The sequence below is a fragment of the Eleutherodactylus coqui genome, chromosome 9, assembly GCF_035609145.1.
Source record: "Eleutherodactylus coqui strain aEleCoq1 chromosome 9, aEleCoq1.hap1, whole genome shotgun sequence".
NCBI classification, from domain to species: domain Eukaryota; kingdom Metazoa; phylum Chordata; class Amphibia; order Anura; family Eleutherodactylidae; genus Eleutherodactylus; species Eleutherodactylus coqui.
The window spans coordinates 163,925,950-163,933,799 of record NC_089845.1 but is presented as its reverse complement, the minus strand read 5'-3'; the positions used below and the strand labels follow the sequence as shown (position 1 = coordinate 163,933,799).

Sequence of the window (7,850 nt, the reverse complement as noted above, 5' to 3'; positions counted from 1 at the left end):
TACACATCAACGTCTGTAAAGCACACCCTGCTGCCGCCAGCCCCATTGAAAACAATGGGCGATATTGCAAAAAGAATGGACATGCTGTGTTTTTTTTCTCACGCAGCATTGCAGGAGTGAAAACATCACAAATGGGAATTAAACCATTGAAATTCATTGGTTTCATAATCATGCATGAAAAACGCACAATTTCCTCGCCAGTGGAAAGGAGCCCTAAAGTGGCTACCATCACTGAGAACCATAGAAAAGAAAAAAAAGGAGTATGGAATGAACATATCAAAATTAAAACAAACCGTATGTTTCCTGTGGCACACAGGCCCCCCAATAATAGTACAATACGGTAGTGTGTATATTATGGGTATATTATGAGGGGTTTGTAGCCAAATATTTCCTCCGAGGTGCCCAGGAAGAAAGTGAGAACATCTTAGCAACATATCTATAAGTATATAGTCCCTCCAAATGATATGCAAGAGTGATGGAATTAATAATTTAGTTCAAGGTATGTGCATCTGAAGAGTTCAATTTTTTGACAATTGCCAGGAGAGATGCCAGAAAGATATGGGAAATAATGCCTGAATAAAAAGATAGCAGTTAATCCATAGACAAGAAGCAAAGAGCCCGTGCCGGGTCCGGGCCACAAAATGACGAGATTCAGTTCAGACAAAATCAAAAATGATATTCCAAAAGGAAAAACTAACAGGGCAAAACTTACCATGTATGGAAGTAGGAATGTCTTAGGGATGGAGTTGTTCATTTTGGCGAGTCTAGAAGGCGTTAGATGGCAGCAAAGGAATATTTTTTGCAAAAACTCCCAATGCTCGATTCCACGTGAAACTTTCTTATTCTAAGACCAAGCTTTCCTCCCGTCTTCCAGTTGGAATTGATGTTTAAACCCTTGTTCCCATAGTTGCATATGAGAGGATTTGCTTTGACTAGCAAGGGAAAAAAGGCATTATAAAAGATGGAAATGCCTTTTGGTGCCTGAGTGGGAAGATTAAAAAGTATGAAAGTGGACTTGGGAAAAATAGGCTTATAAACATGCAGGGTTTTCTGTTGATTCACTTTACATTTTGCTAATTGACATACATAAACTACCAACACTTCTATTTTTGGAAGCATTCTTACTCTGCATCATTTTTTCATACCTGCCTCCAACCTTTGCACAGTACTGTATACAGATTATAATTACCTAATTAGCAATTAGGATAGAACTATAAATTAGCAGTATCAATGTCCTCTCACCAGAATAAAAAAAGCAAAAACATCCCGAAACCTTAAAAAATACTAAAAATTGGACAGTATACAATAAATGCAGATTTACTCTTTAGTTTATAACTACTTGCATCTTTCAGATCTCGTTTTAAGGGAATGTGAAAGAAGATCAGTTTCCTGCTGCCTGGAAAAGGTTATTGTAATTTTAGGCAGCGCGTCAGTGATAAATGTCAGATATGTTTGTCCTTTTTTGTTCTTCGACAGATAGTTATAGCATGTTAAATCTTACAGTCGCTGGAGAAATCACTTGGCATTATTATTGATGTGGATCATTGGTTTTATTCAGATGTTGGCAAAATGACTGAATATCACAAACGGATTCGCTCAGGATTTTTAAAACATTTTTATTTTTTTGATGAGCAGATGGCACAAGGACTTCGATTTCAGCCAGAAAAATCTTTCCCCACAGGGTTGAACACAGTGATGTGAACTTTATATATGCTCAGTTCAATAAACTTGAAGCTCATCCGCTGTCTATATTGTGTTTTAAAAGAAATTACTGTACTTGTCAGTTCCTACCAAACCAAAAAAAGTCAAACAATAAACTCTTACTGCCGCTATTTTTGTAAGACCCCTTTTCATGATTATGTTCTACACTGGAAAGTTTTGTCATTTATGGAAAAACCATTACCAGGGTCGGTTCAACCCTTCCCATTTAATCCATGTCTTTCTCATTTCCTTTCTGCTGTTCCTTTCCTATAACCTTTCTCTTTCACCCTTTCTTTTTCTTCTCCTCTTCTCTTTCTTTTTTTCCCCCGCTTGTCTTTCCCTTCCTTTCTCATTGACTCTGCCTTCTGCTCCTTTCCCTTTTCATTTTCTCTCCCTTACATTACTTTCCTTTTGTTTCTAATTGCCTTTGTGCTCCATCACACTCTCTTTTCCTTCACTTCACCTTTTCATTTCATGTTAGCATTTTTCTTTTTTTTTTCTTTTTATGTTTGCTTTTCTGTTACCTCCAGATAGCTTTAATTTCTTGTTTGTTTCCAGTTCATTGTCTGTTACTATAGGACACTCTCCTTTACTTTAGTTTCTCTTATATCTGCATTAAGCCCCGTCCACTTTTTGTCACAACAACAACTGCTGTATGAGGGTTGGCTCTTGGGTGACGTCACGTCATCTTCCACGGGCCACTACGTCTTCATGCCGGTGCATATTTCAGCACTGGGGGCTGACAGTGACATGACTCCTGTGCTTTTTGGGGGGACATTTGTTGACTTGGAGGTGGGTCTTCCCAGCCAGCCAATTGCCATCTGTCTGTGCATATTTATTCCAGCTCCACTTCACAAAGGGAGACAGTCATACTCCTGCCACAGTTGGTCAGGTCTGTCTTGTTGTCTACACTATTATAAACTTGTCTGATAGATGTCTGACTCCTGTTTAACTCCGTAGAACCAGAAACCAAAAATGGCAACAGCACACAAAATACATTTACTATCAGAGGTATACATACCTATAATCAATACTCTAACCACATTAAACAATGCAAGGTTCTTGGTATATAATTCCACCAAATTACATTGGCCCATGTACCAACGTCCAGGTGACCAAGCTCTTAAATGGGTCCTAACGCTTAAACCAGGTGGTAAAATCTCAACCTGGGAAAGTTGGGTTCCTACCTCTCAGAATGCTCCTCTCTTGGGCCTAAGCCTACAAATAAAATCAGGGAAGGTAGGATACTATTTATATGATCCAATAAGAGGGACAGAAGGTAAATGGGTGGCAGGTGTGCACGACCAAGTAGAGGCAGCCAAAACTTAGTGCTGACCTATTTTATCTTTTTTGTACAAATATTGTGAATTTTAGCTGCCTTCACTTGGTCGTGCACATCTGCCACCCATTTACCTTCTGTCCCTCCTATTGGATCATATGTCCTGGGAATTAGCTCCACCCCCGTCCCGCCTCTCCTCATTGAAAATAGTGCAGGGGGGTGGAGAGGAGGCAGAGAGGGGGTGGGAGCTCAGAGCACTGCTCCCGGCTCTTCCAGCCTCCTGACTCTGCAAAGAGAGACGCCGTATATCGGCCGGTGTGAATACGCGGCCGATATACGGTCGTCTGAATGCGCCCTTACTTTGTCTGGGTTGTGATTAGATCATATCCCTGATAAATCTGTGGTTAATATCCTTTTCTATTCACCTTTGCCACATTCCCTATATATATACATACATACACTAGAGGGTACCTAAAAGAAACAGGAATCTTCCTCTGGTGGGGGACGTTACTAGTGCAGGCTTCTGTTGCTAGGTAAATGTCTGCAGAACCCTTCTAAGGTGGTGTGTCTGCCGATGTTGTTGGGGAAGGTTGTGTTGCGGCAGTGATTTTTTATTTCTTAGGGTTAAAAGAGACCTCAAAAGAAAATATTATGCTCATGTTGAAGAGCTACGCCTTGTATGAATCAGCCATCACATAATAGGGGAAAAACTAAACAACTTGTGGAAAACAAAATCACTGGAGCCGAACGTAACTTCCCCAACAATGTTAGCTGACATACCGTCTTCTTTTTACCCCCTCATGTATACATATATGATGACAGTGCAGTTAGCAGAGTGACCAGCAGTGGGCTCTAAAGTGGTCGTTCTGCTAAACTGATGAGAGAGAACACCTGTGCGGATGTGGCAGGAAGGAAAGACAAAGCTCTGATTCCTGCCACGCTTTCTTTATTTTCACCACAAACTGGCCTAGATATGGGTTTTCTGGATGCTGCCAACTGTCTCAGAGTGATCTTGAGTGGGAGCTAATCCCCCAGATTGTCACATACGGTGGAGTGTGATGCGATGGGCAGTGAAAATGGTGCACGGTGGAGCACTGAAAATCCAGGGCTACGGTGGTGAGCACATTTGTGAGAAGTCTGTGGGAATTTAAAGGGCCAGGAGGCTAGAAAGTGCAGTCTCTGTAGGCAACGGGTGTGTTGTGCAGCTCGGCACAGCTGCAAACAAGTCGGTGGACTTTTTTGATGTTGGTGCTACAGCCTGGAATCTTATACACCAGGTCCTCCTCTGGCCTGGAGGCTGGTGAGATGATTCCCAGGTTTTGTGAAGGGGTCCAGTTGGGACTTTAAAACTGTGATAAAGTTGCAAGCATGTTTCAGGTGCAAATGCTTATACTGTAAACGACACCAAGAGACAAGGGGTTAATGATAAGGCAAAGTCATGGGAAATGCATGATATGTTTTCTTTGCCGGAAGAAGTGTGAACTGGCATCTAGGAGAGACGTGTCTGGAGAGTACAATGACTAAAATGATTTAAAGGTTCTCTGCTGAAACTGACGCTATATCATTATGTGATGAAATGTTCTGTGCATGAAATGTCATTGATATGTGAAAGCATTCCACAGTCTACACAGGGGGTTTCCAAATGTGAACTCGGTGATACAAAAAGCACAGTTACAGCCCATGTGGGGATTGGCCAAAATGTGCCCCTGGTGGTAGAGCGTAGAAATGGTGAAGGCATTTCAGGTTGTAAAATTGCAAAGGGAAAGAAGAAGAACAAGAAAAAGACTGCTTCTCTGACGATAGTAGATGTACTCAGTGCAGATCCTGAGGTCCAAGATGAGAAAGAAAGAGGAGCTTGTATGGATGCAAGTTTACATAGATATTCTTTTGAAGAACAAGATGTTTGCAGAAGAAGCATGTCAAGCAGCAAATTAAAGACATGGCATGCAGCTGAAAAGGGGAGCTGCTAACTTGTGTCTTACTGCATGAGAGGCCAAGAGACAAAGACTACTGGCATAAGAGGAAATGGGAAAGATCGTCAATGAAAAGTAGGCTGCCCTAACTGAAGTTGCATAGTTGAAGACAGAAGCTGAGGTTATGTTAAAGGAGAATGAGCATCTCAGAAGATTAGCTAAAGCTGAAGCTGATCACAGGTTGTTACTGGAAGAGCAAGCTGCTCAGTGTGAAGACGACTTTGAAAAATGAGAAAAATTAGTTTGAGGAATATCTTTCAAAGACCCATAAAAAGATGCAGGAGCTCAAAATGCAAACTAGAACCAAAGCATTAGAAATGACGCATCACAAGTTAGAGGGAGATTCTACAGATTTGCCTAATCAAATTGCAGAGTTGCAAACAAATAGTGGAGTTAAAAATGCAGTAGGTAAGAAGGAAGGAGAATTGCTTACTGCTCTGGCAAGAGTAGAGGAAGCATCTTCTCACTAGAGTATCACTATTAAGAAAAATGGTGAACTGGAGTCTCAGATAAGCTTGGATCAGGAAGCTGAAGTATATGAAACCCAAATCCAGGAGCTTAATGAACAGCCAGAGCAAACTGACGAGGTGAAAGAACCCTTGGAAAAGGCCAAACGGGCTTTGGAAAGTGAGTGTACTGGGTTGGCCAGTGAGGTAAAGATGCTACTGCAAGACAAGTGTGACTGTGAATACAAGAGAAAAACGGTAGAGATGCAGCTCCAAGAACTACAAGTAAAAATCGCAGAAGGTGACAAGTTACAGACAGACCTGTCTCAGAAGGCAATTAGACTGCAAGTGGAAATGGAAACGCAGTTCTAAGAGTCTCAGAAACTGGTGCAAGAAGAGATGCACCAGACTTGGCCTTATTGCACTTCTAAAAAGAATGGAAGATGAGAAAAATGAGTTTCTTAGGCACTTAAAGGAAGATGCAGAAACAAAGAAAACCCTGGACAAGCAAATCCTCACCCTCCAAGCCCAGCTTAAAGGTGCCAAGAAAAAAGTGGATGATGATGTGGGAACAATAGAGGGACTGGAAGAGGACAAGAAGAAGCTGCTCAAAGATATGGTGTTGACAGGTCATCTATTGGAAGAAAAAAAGTCTAATCTACGAGAAGTTAGAAAGAGTTGGATGATCTGACGGTGGACCTGGATCACGAGGGGCAAATTGTGTCTAATCTAGAGAAGAAGCAGAAGAAGTTTAACCAATTCCTTGCTGAAGAAAAAAATGTTTCTGCCTGATGTGCTGAGAAACGTGAGAAAGCAGAGGTACTCTCTGATACTCGAGAGAAGGAAACCAAGGCCCTCTCTATGTCCAGATGCCTTAAAAAAGCACTGGAGGCCTGAGATGAGCTTGAGAGGCTGGACAAGCAGCTTAGAGCAGAGCTGGAAGATCTCCTGAATTCAAAAGATGATGTAGGAAAGAACGTCCATCTAAGCATACACTCGAGCAGCATGGGGAGGAAATGAGGACTCAGGTTAAAGAGTTAGAAGATGAGCTTCAGGGCACAGAAGATGCCAAGCTTAGATTTGAGGTGAACATGCAGTTCCTAAAGGCACAATTCGAATGAGACCTACAGGCACGCGATGAGCAATAGGAGGAAAAGAAACATATGTTGGTGAAGCAGGTGAGAGAAATGGAAGCAAAATTGAAGAATGAACGCAAGCAGTGAGCTCTGGCTGTTGCCACCAAGAAGAAGTGGGAAATAGATTTAAAGGATCTAGAGTCACAAATAGAAGCAGAAAACGAGGGCCAGGAAGATGCTATTAAACAGCAGGCTCAACTGAAGGATTACCAGAGGGAACTTGAAGAGGCAAGGGCATCTTGAGGTGACATATTTGCTTAGTCTCAGGAGAATGAGAAAAAGTTAAAGAATCTAGAGGTGGAAATTCTTCAATTTCAAAAGAAACGTGCAGCTATAGAGCAGTCCACATATCACGCAGAACAGGAGAGGGATGAATTGGCTGATAAGATCTCAAACAGCACCTCAGGAAAGTCTGCCTTCTTGCATGAGAATAGACATTTGGAAGCCAGTATCTTGAGGAAGAGTTGGAAAAAGAACAGAACAACATGGAGCTTTTGAATGATCGCTTCTGCAAAAACGCTTTCCAGGTGGATACGCTCAATGCTGCATTCTCAAGGGAACACAGTTCATTCCAGAAGAGTGAGAACACATGGTGGCAACTGGAACGACAAAACAAGGAGCTGCAAGCCAAACTACAGGAACTGTAAGGGACTGTGAAGTCCAAGTTGAAAGTCACTGTTGCCATCCATGAATCAAGGATTGCACTGGTGGAGGAGCAGCTGGAACAAGAGGAAAAAGAGTGAGCCGCAGCTCGCAAGCATGTGTGCAGGACAGAGAAGAAACTAAAGGAAGTGTTCATGCAAGTGGAAGATGAAAGATGATATGCAGACCAGTACAACGAGCTGATGGAAAAAAAAACAACGTCCTCCTGAAACAACTGAAGAGGCTACCAAGAAGTTGAGCATGAAGGTAAAACACTGAGGGTCAGTTAGTTGTGTTGCTGAAAGGAAGGATCACAGACTAGAAAGGCCTAGGACCCAGTTCAAACAGCAAGTAAAAGAAAGGAAGACCCTGTTAAAGGATCCTAAAGATGGGTTGTATGTAACAAAGTATGCAAAGTTACACTTGAAAGTTAGCCTGTAAATTGTGAGGGTACAGGTTGTGAGAGATCTACAAAGATGTGATGAGCAGAGTGAAGATAAGAAGAAACAACTTGTAAACTGCTGATAGCCTATCCTCACGATAGGTCATCAGTAGAAGATCGATGTGGGTCTGTTGCCAGGGAACCCCACAAATCAGCTGTTTGCTGGTCCAGTGCATTTGTGCACTGAGATGATATCTGAAAAAAGCAGACAGCTCTGTTCCCACTGCATTG

General features: G+C 42.0%; 1 pseudogene; it reads left to right on the top strand.

The window, feature by feature from the left end:
• Positions 1–641: 641 nt before the first annotated feature.
• LOC136578745 (myosin heavy chain, embryonic smooth muscle isoform-like) lies at positions 642–7,407 on the top strand (annotated as a pseudogene).
• The last annotated feature ends 443 nt before the right edge of the window (positions 7,408–7,850 follow it).